General features: G+C 40.8%; 1 protein-coding gene across 1 annotated transcript in view; it reads right to left on the bottom strand.

The window, feature by feature from the left end:
• EFHC2 (EF-hand domain containing 2) overlaps positions 1-12937 on the bottom strand; it is a 230156-nt gene that overhangs the window by 195688 nt on the left and 21531 nt on the right. The gene's annotated exons all lie outside the window — the stretch shown is intronic.

Genomic DNA, 12937 nt, shown 5'->3' with positions numbered 1-12937 from the left:
GAAGCTACTTTTTTTTCAGTGTTTGTTAGAATGGCAAATCGGAAACAATCTAAATGTCTATCAATAGCAGAAAAGATACATTAATTGTGCTGTCTTTATAAAATGGAATATTAAAAAAAAAAAAAAAAAGAGGCCTAAAACTACGTGTATCAATATGGACAAATCTCAAAAAAGGTCAAGCAAAAAAAAAAAACAAAAAGTAGTGCAAGGGCACAAAATTTGATAATTCCATGTATATAAAACTTGAAAATACTAAAAGATATATAGTATTATTTATGGATAATGCATCCATGGAAATAATAAGCATCAAATTCAAGATAATATAACAATACATCATATCATTTATATATTATAGCATATCATATATCATCAAACACCTATAACTCCACATAAAATATAAAATATTTCAGATACAGTTGAAGCCCCGTGTATCCTCTCTGAGTTCATGCCCCTGCCTCTCTCTCCAGAGGTAATCATTACCTTGAATTTGCTGTTTATCATTTCCATGGTTGTATTATCCATAAATAACACTATATATTTGAGTATTTTCAAGCTTTGTATATGTGGAATTATCAAATTTTAAGTGCCCTTCCACTACCTTTTTTTTTTTTTTGCTCAACGTTTTTTTTTAGTTTGTCCTTATTGATACATGTAATTTTAGACCTCCGTAGTAATATTCCATTTTATAAAGTGACCATAATTGAGGTATCTTTTCTGCTGTTTGCCTCTGGAAAGGGAGACGAGAACATGAACTCAAGGAGAGGGTACATACAACAGGCCTTCAACTGTATCTGAAACGTTTTATTTTTTACGTAGAGTTGCTGGTACATAAATGTCCCTTACATTACTAGCTGTGGTTTTGAATACCAAGACACCAAAATACATGAATACATAAATAAAAGCCCACAGCTGCTGGTGCCAGCCAGACCTGCACTGCATCCTGGATTCACAACTTACTGAGATCTGAGAGAGGCAGTTAACCTCTGGGGGCCTTCATCTCCTCGGTAAAGGGGGAGCAGTAATCACCAGGGGTAGAGGTGCTGTTTATAAAGCCCCTTGCACTCACAGTGTCAGAGGAGAGAGTGTGATGGGGGGAGGGAGTGAATACGTGGCAAGCTGAGCACTCTGCCTCCCTCCTTGAGTTTCCCCCTCTCCTTGGGTTTTCTATCTAGGAAAGTAGCCAGATTATCTTGCGTTTCTCAAAGGAGGTGCTTTTCACCTTTAGGAAAAGACAATGCTTCATTTTTCATAATTGCCCTGCTCAGTTGCAGTAAATATCCTAGGCTCCAATTCAGTAAATGCCAATAGCACACTCCAGTAACTGTCACAAAACAGTAACAACTGATTCTATGGATGCTATAAAAATGTAAGAACATTTTGCCAGGACTGTATGCAGCCAGGGCAATAGCCTCTTGCAAAGCCATAAACAAAAAACCAAACCCGCTGCTGTCAAGTCGATTCCGACTCATAGCAACCCTATAGGACAGAGTAGAACTGCCCCATAGAGTTTGCAAGGAGCAGCAGGTGGATTTGAACTGCTGACCTTTTGGTTAGCAGCCAAGCTCTTAACTACTGTGCCACCAGGGCAAAGCCGTAGCAAGGTCGAAAAGACCTTATTTCCTTTTATGGTGGAGGCAGCCAGAAGAATGGGGAAGGGCCTCGGCAGCCCTGCCCAGGAGAGCCAGGACCATGACAGCAGCTCTGGGCATATAAACAGCCCAGCTAGAAGCAATGGCTGGGAGGATGTCATGGATTGATGTAATTTTATGTTAAAGAGGATTAGGGTGGGATTGTAACACCCTTACTAGGGTCACATCCCTAATCCAATGTAAAAGGAGTTTCCCTGGAGTGTGGCCTGTACCACCTTTTATCTTACAAGACATAAAAGGAAACGGAAGCAGGGAGGGCCAAGATGGCTGACTAGGTAGAAGCTACCTCGGATCCCTCTTGCAACAAAGACTCGGAAAAACAAGTGACTCGATCACATACATGACAATCTACGAACTCTGACCATCAAACACAGATATAAAGAGTTGACCTGAGTGACAGGGGAGCAAAAAGCTGCAACCTGAAGCAGCGACTGCTTCTAGAACCGGCGACCCACACCACAGCCTTAAGCCCTCGCGGTTCCCGGGTGCCGAGTGGCAGGGCTGATTGCAGCTTGCTGAGGTGGGGCAGGCACGGGACACAGCCCTAACCCCTAGCCCCTGGGGTAACCTCCGTAGACAGTCAGCGCAAGCAGGCTGCACACTGATGTGGCTAACGAGAGAATGAGCAACCACGGGGAAGCAGCGACTGTTTTCAGAGCCCGGAGGGAGTGTCCCAATCAGAAAACCTTGGCGCCAGACTTTGGACTGGGCGCAGGGGAGCTGAGCACAACATCCTGAGATGGTGCAAACACGGGCCGCAGCCTTAACCCCCAGAAGTGACCTCGGGGGAAGCCTAGCCAGTGCACGCAGGCAGCACAGCGACGCGGCTGACAGGAGGAGAAGTCACTGGGAGGCAGCGACTGGTTTTGGAGCCTGGAGTGCGGAGTCCCAGCCAGGGAACATTGGCGCTGGGCTTTGGACTGGGAGTGGAGGAACTGACCACAGCTTCTGAGACAGCACAAGCACAGGACGCGGGCCTGACCCTGGGGGCAATCTCGACCAAGCCAACGCACACAGGCTACACACCCCTCGGGAATCTCAGATAAAACAGTCATCACCAAGCAAGATAAGTAATTTTGTCTATATTGCTGGGTGCTACTCTCTTCTATCTATCTGATCACTCCCCTTCCCTTCCCAGGCAGCTTCATTAACATTGGAATTTCCTGGGCCAGAGAGTAAAGCGCTCTGCGTTTTTTGTTGTTGTTGTCTTTTTTTTTTTTTGTCTTTTCCTAACCCATTCTCCTGCCCTGAGAGAAAAAAAAAAGAGAGAGAGAAGCAGCTACAAAAAGCCCAGGGACCAAAAATCCTTCCATGACTTCCCGAAATTGGACTAAAAATACAGAACCAGCTCCAGCCAAGCATACGAGATCCACAGTCTTGGGCTTTCATCCCTACAGGCAACAAGGTGGCTATTACAATGCAAAGGCAATTCTGATAGTGATCTGACTGTAATTGTTTTAGCAGATTACTGGAAAGACAAGTTTCCCAGGTCTGATATCTCTACCTATTAAACAAAGCCCTCACTGACCGACAACAGGGAACTAAGGGCTGAAGCTCCCCCCAGACCACCTAACCTCCTGCCATAGGGGTCTGGGGATAGTGACACCTATCAATCTGTAGAGGTACATGCATTGGGTGCCTAAGGCACAGCTGCAGAGCCCACCCACCAAAGTGCTTTAGGAATAGAGACACAACTACCTCACTAGCACATGGGGGAACCCTGTCAGCATCCTGCCCCCCCCCCGGAGTGTGAAACCCTGCTGCTACTAGAATCTGGTGCACACAACTATCACCACTACTCCTCTAAGTGAATAGGTGACAGTCTACACCACACACTTGGTGACCGAAAATCAGGTTCCACTCAAGAATAGTGAATAGACTTTTAGGCTTATATATCTGGTAACAGCCCAAATCAGCTGGTAATAGGACATAAGTGATTCAAGGGCTACAACAATCAAAACAGAGCAATCTAGTAGCCCATCTGCGTATACTGAAAGAAAACAAAACAAGATAAGACTCAGTGAGCAAATATAAAATAAATCATTACAATATCTTATAGATGGCTCGGAGACAGCAGTCGATATCAAACCACATAAAGAAGCAGACCATGATGGCTTCTACAACTCCCTAAATTAAAGAATCAAAATCTTTCCCAAATGAAAATACAATCCTAGAATTGCCAGATGCAGAATATAAAAAACTAATTTATAGAATGCTTCAAGACATCAGGGATGACCTCAAAAATGAAATAAGGCAATCTCCAGAAAAAGCCAAGGAACACACTGATAAAGCAGTTGAAGAAATCAAAAAGATTATTCAAGAACATAGTGGAAAAATTAATAAGCTGCCAGAAAACACAGAGAGACAGCATTCAGAAATCCAAAAGATTAACAGTAAAATTACAGAATTAGACAACGCAATAGGAAGTCAGAGGAGCAGAATCAAGCAATTGGAATGCAGAGTGGGGGAGGTGGAGGATAAGGCAATTGACACCAACATAGTTGAAGAAAAATCAGGTAAAAGAATTAAAAAAAATGAAGAAACCCTAAGAATCATGTGGGAATCTATCAAGAAGAATATCTTGCGTGTCATTGGAGTTCCAGACCAGGGAGGGATAACAGAAAATACAGAGAGAATAGCTGAAGATCTGTTGGCAGACAACTTCCCTGACATCATGAAAGATGAAAGGATATCTATCCAAGATGCTCATCGAACCCCATTTAAGACTGATCCAAAAAGAAAATCACCAAGACATCTTATCATCGAACTTACCAAAATCAAAGATAAAGAGAAAATTTTAAAAGCAGCAAGGGATAAAAGAAAGGTCTCCTCAAAAGAGAATCAATAAGTTCGGACTACTCAGCAGAAACCATGCAGGCAAGAAGGCAATGAGATGACATATATAGAGCACTGAAGGAGAAAAACTGCCAGCCAAGGATCATATATCCAGCAAAACTCTCTCTCAAATATGAAGGTGAAATTAAAACATTTACACATAAACACAAGCTTAGAGAATTTGCAAAAACCAAACCAAAGCTACAAAAAATACTAAAGAAAATTGTTTGGTCAGAAAATCAATAATATCAGATACCAACACAACACAACGTCACAGAACAGAACATCCTGATATCAACTCAAATAGGGAAATCACAAAAACAAATTAAGATTAATTTCAAAAAGAAAAAAATGCTCAAAACAGGGAATCATTGAAGTCATTATGTAGAAGATCACAATAATCAAAAATAGGGACTAAATACAGGAGGCATAGAACTGCCATATGGAGAGGAAAACAATGCGATATAGGACGATACAAGTTAGGTTTTTACTTAGAAAAATAGGGGTAAATATTAACGTAAACACAGAGGTATAACAACTCCATAACTCAAAACAAAAACCAAGAAAAACGTAACGACTCAGCAAACATAAATTCGACTACCATGAAAATGAGGAACACACAATTTACAAAGAAAAACATCTCAGCAAAAAAAAGTAAGTGGAAAAATGAAATTGTCAACAACACACACGAAAAGGCATCAAAAGGACAGCACTAAACACATACTTATCTATAATTACGCTGAATGTAAATGGACTAAATGCACCAATAAAGAGACAGAGAGTCACAGACTGCATAAAGAAACACGATCCATCTATATGCTGCCTACAAGAGACACACCTTAGACTTAGAGACACAAACTAAAACTCAAAAAAAAAAATTTTTTTTTTTCCGAAGGATGGAAAAAAATATATCATGCAAACAACAATCAAAAAAGAGCAGGAGTAGCAAGATTAATTTCTGACAAAATAGACTTTAAAGTTAAATCCACCACAAAGGATAAAAACGGACACTACATAATGATTAAAGTGACAATTGACCAGGAAGATATAACCATATTAAATATTTATACACCCAATGACAGGGCTGCAAGATACATAAAACAAACTAACAGAACTGAAAAGTGAGATAGACACCTCCACAATTATAGTAGGAGACTTCAACACACCACTTTCGGAGAAGGATAGGACTTCCAGTAAGAAGCTCAAGAGAGACACGGAAGACCTAACTCCTACAATCAACCAACTTGACCACATAGACCTATACAGAACACTCCATCCAACAGCTGCAAAGTATACTTTTTTTCTACTGCACATGCAACAATCTCTAGATCACATATTAGGTCATAAAACAAACCTTTGCAGAATGCAAAACATCGAAATATTACAAACCATCTTCTCAGACCATAAGGCCATAAAAGTGGAAATCAACAACAGAAAAATCAGGGAAAATAAATCAAATACTTGGAAACTGAACAATACCCTGCTCCAAAAAGACTGGGTTATAGAAGACATTAAGGAGGCAATAAAGAAATTCATAGAATGCAACGAGAATGAAAACACTTCCTATCAAAACCTCTGGGACACAGCAAAAGCAGTGCTCACAGGTCACTTCATATCAATAAATGCACACATACAAAAAGAAGAAAAAGCCAAAATCAGAGAACTATCCCTACAACTTGAACAAATAGAAAGTGAGCAACCAAAGAATCCATCAGGCACCAGAAGAAAACAAATAATAAAAATTAGAGCTGAACTAAATGAATTAGAGAACAGAAAAACAATTGAAAGAATTAACAAAGCCAAAAGCTGGTTCTTTGAAAAAATTAACAAAATTGATAAGCCACTGGCTAGACTGACTAAAGAAATACAGGAAAGGAAACAAATAACCCAAAGAAGAAACGAGATAGGCCATATCACAACAGACCCAACTGAAATTAAAAGAATCATATGAGATTATTACAAAAAATTGTATTCTAACAAATTTGCAAACCTAGAAGAAATGGATGAATTCCTAGAAAAACACTACCTATCTAAATTAACACAATCAGAAGTAGAACAACTAAATAGACCCATAACAAAAAAAGAGATTGAAAAGGTAATCAAAAAACTCCCAACAATAAAAAGCCCTGGCCCAGACGGCTTCACTGCAGAGTTCTACCAAACTTTCAGAGAAGAGTTAACACCGCTATTACTAAAGGTATTCGAAAGCACAGAAAATGATGGAATACTACCTAACTCATTCTATGAAGCCACCATATCCCTGATACCAAAACCAGGTAAAGACACCACAAAAAAAGAAAATTACAGACCTATATCCCTCATGAACATAGATGTAAAAATCCTCAACAAAATTCTAGCCAACAGAATTCAACAACATATCAAAAAAATAATCCATCACGATCAAGTGGGATTTATACCAGTTTTTTTATGCAAGTTTGGTTTAATATTAGAAAAACCATTAATGTAATCCACCATATAAATAAAACAAAAGACAAAAACCACATGATCTTATCAATTGATGCAGAAAAGGCATTCGACAAAGTCCAACACCCATTTATGATAAAAACTCTCAGCAAAATAGGAATTGAAGGAAAATTCCTCAACATAATAAAGGGCATCTATACAAAGCCAACAACAGCCAACATCATTCTAAATGGAGAGAGCCTGAAAGCATTTCCCTTGAGAACGGGAACCAGACAAGGATGCCCTTTATCACCGCTCTTATTCGACATTGTGCTAGAGGTCCTAGCCAGAGCAATTAGGCTAGACAAAGAAATAAAGGGCATCTGGATCAGCAAGGAAGAAGTCAAAGTATCTCTGTTTGCAGATGACATGATCTTATACACAGAAAACCCCAAGGAATCCTCCAGAAAACTACTGAAACTAATAGAAGAGTTCAGCAGAGTCTCAGGTTACAAGATAAACATACAAAAATCACTTGGATTCCTCTACATCGACAAAAAGAACATCGAAAAGGAAATCACCAAATCAATACCATTCACAGTAGCCCCCAAGAAGATAAAATATTTTGGAATAAATCTTACCAAAGATGTAAAAGACCTATACAAAGAAAACTACAAAGTACTACTGCAAGAAACTAAAAAGAACCTTCTTAAGTGGAAAAACATACCTTGCTCATGGATAGGAAGACTTAACATAGTAAAAATGTCTATTCTACCAAAAGCCATCTATACATACAATGCACTTCCGATCCAAATTCCAATGACATTTTTTAATGTGATGGAGAAACAAATCACCAACTTCATATGGAAGGGAAAGAAGCCCGGGACAAGTAAAGCATTACTGACAAAGAACAAAGTGAGAGGCCTTACTCTACCTGATTTTAGAACCTATTATACAGCCACAGTAGTCAAAACAGCCTGGTACTGGTACAACAACAGGCACACAGACCAATGGAACAGAATTGAGAACCCAGATATAAATCCATCCACATATGAGCAGCTGATATTTGACAAAGGCCCAGTGTCAGTTAACTGGGAAAAGACAGTCTTTTTAAGAAATGGTGCTGGCATAACTGGATATCCATTTGCAAAAAAATGAAACAGGACCCATACCTCATACCATGCACAAAAACTAACTCCAAGTGGATCAAAGACCTAAACATAAAGACCAAAACCATAAAGATCATGGAAGACAAAATACAGACAACGTTAGGAGCCTTAATACAAGGCATAAACAGAATACAAAACATTACCAAAAAATGACGAAGAGAAACCAGATAACTGGGAGCTCCTAAAAATCAAACGCCTATGCTCATCTAAAGACTTCACCAAAAGAGTAAAAAGACCACCTACAGACTGGGAAAGAATTTTCAGCTATGACATCTCCGACCAGAGCCTGATCTCTAAAATCTATATGATTCTGTCAAAACTCAACCACAAAAAGACAAACAACCCAATCAAAAAGTGGACAAAGGATATGAACACGCACTTCACTAAAGAAGATATTCAGGCAGCTAATAGATACATGAGAAAATGTTCTCGATCATTAGCCATCGGAGAAATGCAAATTAAAACTACGATGAGATTCCATCTCACACCAACAAGGCTGGCATTAATCCAAAAAATACAAAATAATAAATGTTGGAGAGGCTGCGGAGAGATTGCAACTCTTATTCACTGCTGGTGGGAATGTAAAATGGTACAACCACTTTGGAAATCTATCTGGCGTTTTCTTAAAAAGTTAGAAATAGAACTACCATACAACCCAGAAATCCCACTCCTCGGAATATACCCTAGAGAAATAAGATCCTTTACACGAACAGATATATGCACACCCATGTTTACTGCAGCTCTGTTTACAATAGCAAAAAGCTGGAAGCAACCAAGGTGTCCATCAATGGATGAATGGTTGAATAAATTGTGGTATATTCACACAATGGAATACTACGCATCGATAAAGAACAGTGACGAATCTGTGAAACATTTCATAACTGGAGGAACCTGGAAGACATTACGCTGAGTGAAATTAGTCAGATGGAAAAGGATAAATATTGTATAAGACCACTATTATAAGATCTTGAGAAATAGTATAAACTGAGAAGAACACATTCTTTTGTGGTTACGAGATGGGGGAGGGAGGGAAGGTGGGAGAGGGTTATTTACTGATTAGTTAGTAGATAAGAACTACTTTTGGTGAAGGGAAGGACAATACTTAATACAGGGAAGGTCAGCTCAACTGGACTGGACCAAAAGCAAAGAAGTTTCCGGGATAAACTGAATGCTTTGAAGGTCAGTGGAGCAAGGGCGGGGTTTGGGGACTATGGTTTAAGGGGACTTCTAAGTCAATTGGCAAAATAAATTCTATTATGAAAACATTCCGCATCCCACTTTGAAGTGTGGCGTCTGGGGTCTTAAATGCTAACAAGCGGCCATCTAAGATGCATCAATTTGTCTCAACCCACCTGGATCAAAGGAGAATGAAGAACACCAAGGTCACATGATAACTATGAGCTCAAGAGACAGAAAGGGCCACATGAACCAGAGACTTACATCATCCTGAGACCAGAAGAACTAGATGGTGCCCGGCCACAACCGATGACTGTCCTGACAGGGAGCACAACAGAGAACCCCTGAGGGAGCAGGAGAACAGTGGGATGCAGACCCTAAATTCTCATAAAAAGACCGACTTAATGGTCTGACTGAGTCCAGAAGAATCCTGGCGGTCATGGTCCCCAAACCTTCTGTTGGCCCAGGACAAGAACCATTCCCAAAGACCACTCATCAGACATGGAAGGGACTGGACAATGGGTTGGAGAAAGATGCTGATGAAGAGTGAGCTACCTGTATTGGGTGGACACTTGAGACTGTGTTGGCGTCTCCCGTCTGGAGGGGAGATGGGAGGGTAGAGAGGGTTAGAAACTGGAAAAACAGTCATGAAAGGAGAGACTGGAGGGAAGGAGCAGGCTGACTCATTAGGGGGAGAGTAAATGGGAGTATGTAGTAAGGTGTATATAGGCTTATGTGTGACAGACTGATTTGATTTGTAAACTTTCACTTAAAGCACAATGAAAATTATTTAAAAAAAAAAGAAAATGGAAGCAAGCAGAGAGTTGGGGGACCTCATACCACCAAATAAGCAGCACTGGGAGCAGAGCACGTCCTTTGGACCTGAGGTTCCTGTGCTGAGATGCTCCCAGACCAAGGGAAGACTGATGACAAGGATCTTCCTCCAGAGTGAACAGAGAGAGAAAGCCTTCCCCTGGAGCCGGCGCCCTGAATTCGGACTTCTAGCCTACTGGACTGTGAGAGAATAAATTTCTCTTTGTTAAAGCCATCCATTCATGGTATTTCTGTTATAGCAGCACTAGATGTTTAAGACAGATGGTGAGCTGTAGCCTGTCTCTGCCCCTTAGGAAATCAGTTGCCATCACCTCCAACTCTCCTCACCTCCCCCTCGCACACTCACACATAATATTCCAGTTATCATAAGGAAGTCCCAAATCACCAAAGAGCAATGCAAAAGTATTCATTAAACTTGGCTTGGTCAAAATGAATGGTGGAATGATTTAGAATTTTTTAACAACGTCCCCACTTCTAAAGCAAGTAATTTCTGGTAATCATAAACTCACCTAAGGTCAAACCAACAAATGTTTCTTAAACATTTACTATATGCCAAGGTTTGTACTAGTTAAAATCAGCATAAAACTCAGCCCCTGCCCTGAAGAAAAAACCCACAACCTTGCTGATGAGGTAATAGATATAGAAAACAGTACAGCTATCATTTTCTGACCACTTACTATGAGCTGGACCCTTTGCTAAGGGCTTTCTATATATTATCTCATTTTATCGTCACTACTTGACAGGTATTATTATTACTGCCATTTTACCTATGAGGAAACTGAGGCAGAGAGAGGCAGACCTGCATGCCCAAGGTTACACAGGCTCTAGTAGAACCTTCATTTGAACCTAAGTTTATGTGATCCCAAGCTCTAGTAAATTCAACCGTCCAGGGCCATACACTATTGGCTGGGGTAGTAGTGCTGAGGTTTAGTGGATAACTGGACACTGTCTTGGGCCTGGAGGGATGGGCTGAATTAGACAGGACAGGAGAGGCCAGGGTGTTCCTGGTAGGGTTATGAGTGATGTGCTGCAGCTGGGCCGACACCACCTAGTGGGAGGGGAGTTAGAGGGTGAGTCTGATAAAAAGGACAAGTTTAAATTTGGAAGGAGGGGAAGACAGAGTAGAATATGGAAGGAGGTCAATATTATGGATAGCCTCACGTTTAAATATCTTAGACATCTCCTTCATCAGGCCACTGGAATATCAATGGAGGCCTAGCACCAGCAGGAGCCCCACAAGATTTTATTTGATTGGGCCAGGTCCCTACACAGTGTTCAGAAGCCCCAAAGCAAAGCAACAAAGAAGGAGCAGCGATTGCCGGGGGACCAGCAGGTGTGACAGAACACCTAGTGAAGGTGGCCTGAAGATGTTGAAAAAGCTTTGGCTAGAAGAAAGGTTGAAATGGTGGACTAAAACCAGACAACTAAGCAAGTGGGGGCGGCTACAGTCTCCAGGCTCACCCAGGCCCTGGGTCCCTCCTTGCAGAAATACTGGATTCCTGTGTCCCTGGTCAGTCAATGACCAACAGCCTAACCTCTCTTTCTCATGGGCTCATTTCCATAGACACATAAATCTACTCAAGTCTTATCAGCTCTCAAAGGAGGAGAAAGCCTCCTTGAGCCCTGAGTCCCCCTCTCATTATTTTATTTATTTATTTATTTTTATTGTACTTTTAGATGAAGGTTTACAGAACAGACTGGCTTCTCATTAAACAGTACATATTGTTTTATGACATTGGTTAACAACCCCACGACATGTCAACACTCTCCCTTCTTGACCTTGAGTTCCCTATTACCAGCTTTCCTATCCACTCGTGCCTTCTCGTCCTTGTCCCTGAGCTGGTGTGCCCCTTTAGTCTCGTTTTGTTTTATGGGCCTGTCTAATCTTTGGCTGAAGGGTGAACCTCAGGAGTGACCTAATTATTGAGCTGAGTGTCCAGGGGCCATACTCTCAGGGTTTCTCTAGTCTCTGTCAGGCCAGCAAGACTGGTCTTTCTTTTTGAGTTAGAATTTTGTTCTACGTTTTTCTCTAGCTCTCTCCGGTGACCCTCTATTGTGATCCCTGCCAGAGCAGTCAGTTGTCTCATTATTGTCTTCACTCCTTCTTATCCTCTACCTTCATGATTCACAAAAGAGTTGGCTCCAGTCACTGACTCTCTTTCTCCCCTTCATTCACTCCAGCAGTCAGGACTGCCATGCCGCCTCCCCTGTTAGGCTCTACTTGGAGGACACCACACTGTTGTAGCTTCAGACAGATCTAAAGACTACTAACTTGAAACATGTGTTTAAGAGACTAACCAGCAACCAGAGCCTTAGAGGCTTACAGGTCATTGAATTTTGTTTTGAGCGGAGATGTAGAGAATTGCTCTAGCATTACAGCACTTTTCACAGTAGCCACGTGGAAACAACCAAAATGTCCATCAACAGATAAAGAGAATGTGGTATACACATACAATGGCATATTACTCAACCCTAAAGAAAAATGAAGTCCTAATACATTCCACAACATGGATGAATCTGGAAAACATAATGCTAAGTAAAATAAGTCAGTCACAAAAAGACAAATACTGTATATGATCTCACTTATATGAAATAAATATATAAAGAAACCAAAAATTATGAGTGGGTTACCAGAGGTGGGAGGGAGGGGGAAAGCTGAAATTTTTGCTTAGAGGGCACTGAATTTATGTTAACGGTGGTGAAATTATTTGGTAAAGGGCAATGAGAATGGTTGCATAATTTGAAGAGTGTAATCAATGTCACAGGATTATACATGCAGAAACTGTTGAGCTGGCATATGTTTTGTTGTGTATACTTTCACCACAATAAGAAAAAAAAAAAAAGAATCACTCTGGCTGTGATACAAAGAAC

Source organism: Elephas maximus, chromosome X (genome assembly GCF_024166365.1).
Source record: "Elephas maximus indicus isolate mEleMax1 chromosome X, mEleMax1 primary haplotype, whole genome shotgun sequence".
NCBI classification, from domain to species: domain Eukaryota; kingdom Metazoa; phylum Chordata; class Mammalia; order Proboscidea; family Elephantidae; genus Elephas; species Elephas maximus.
Note: the sequence above shows the minus strand (reverse complement) of the source record. Positions and strands in the feature narration are given on the sequence as shown.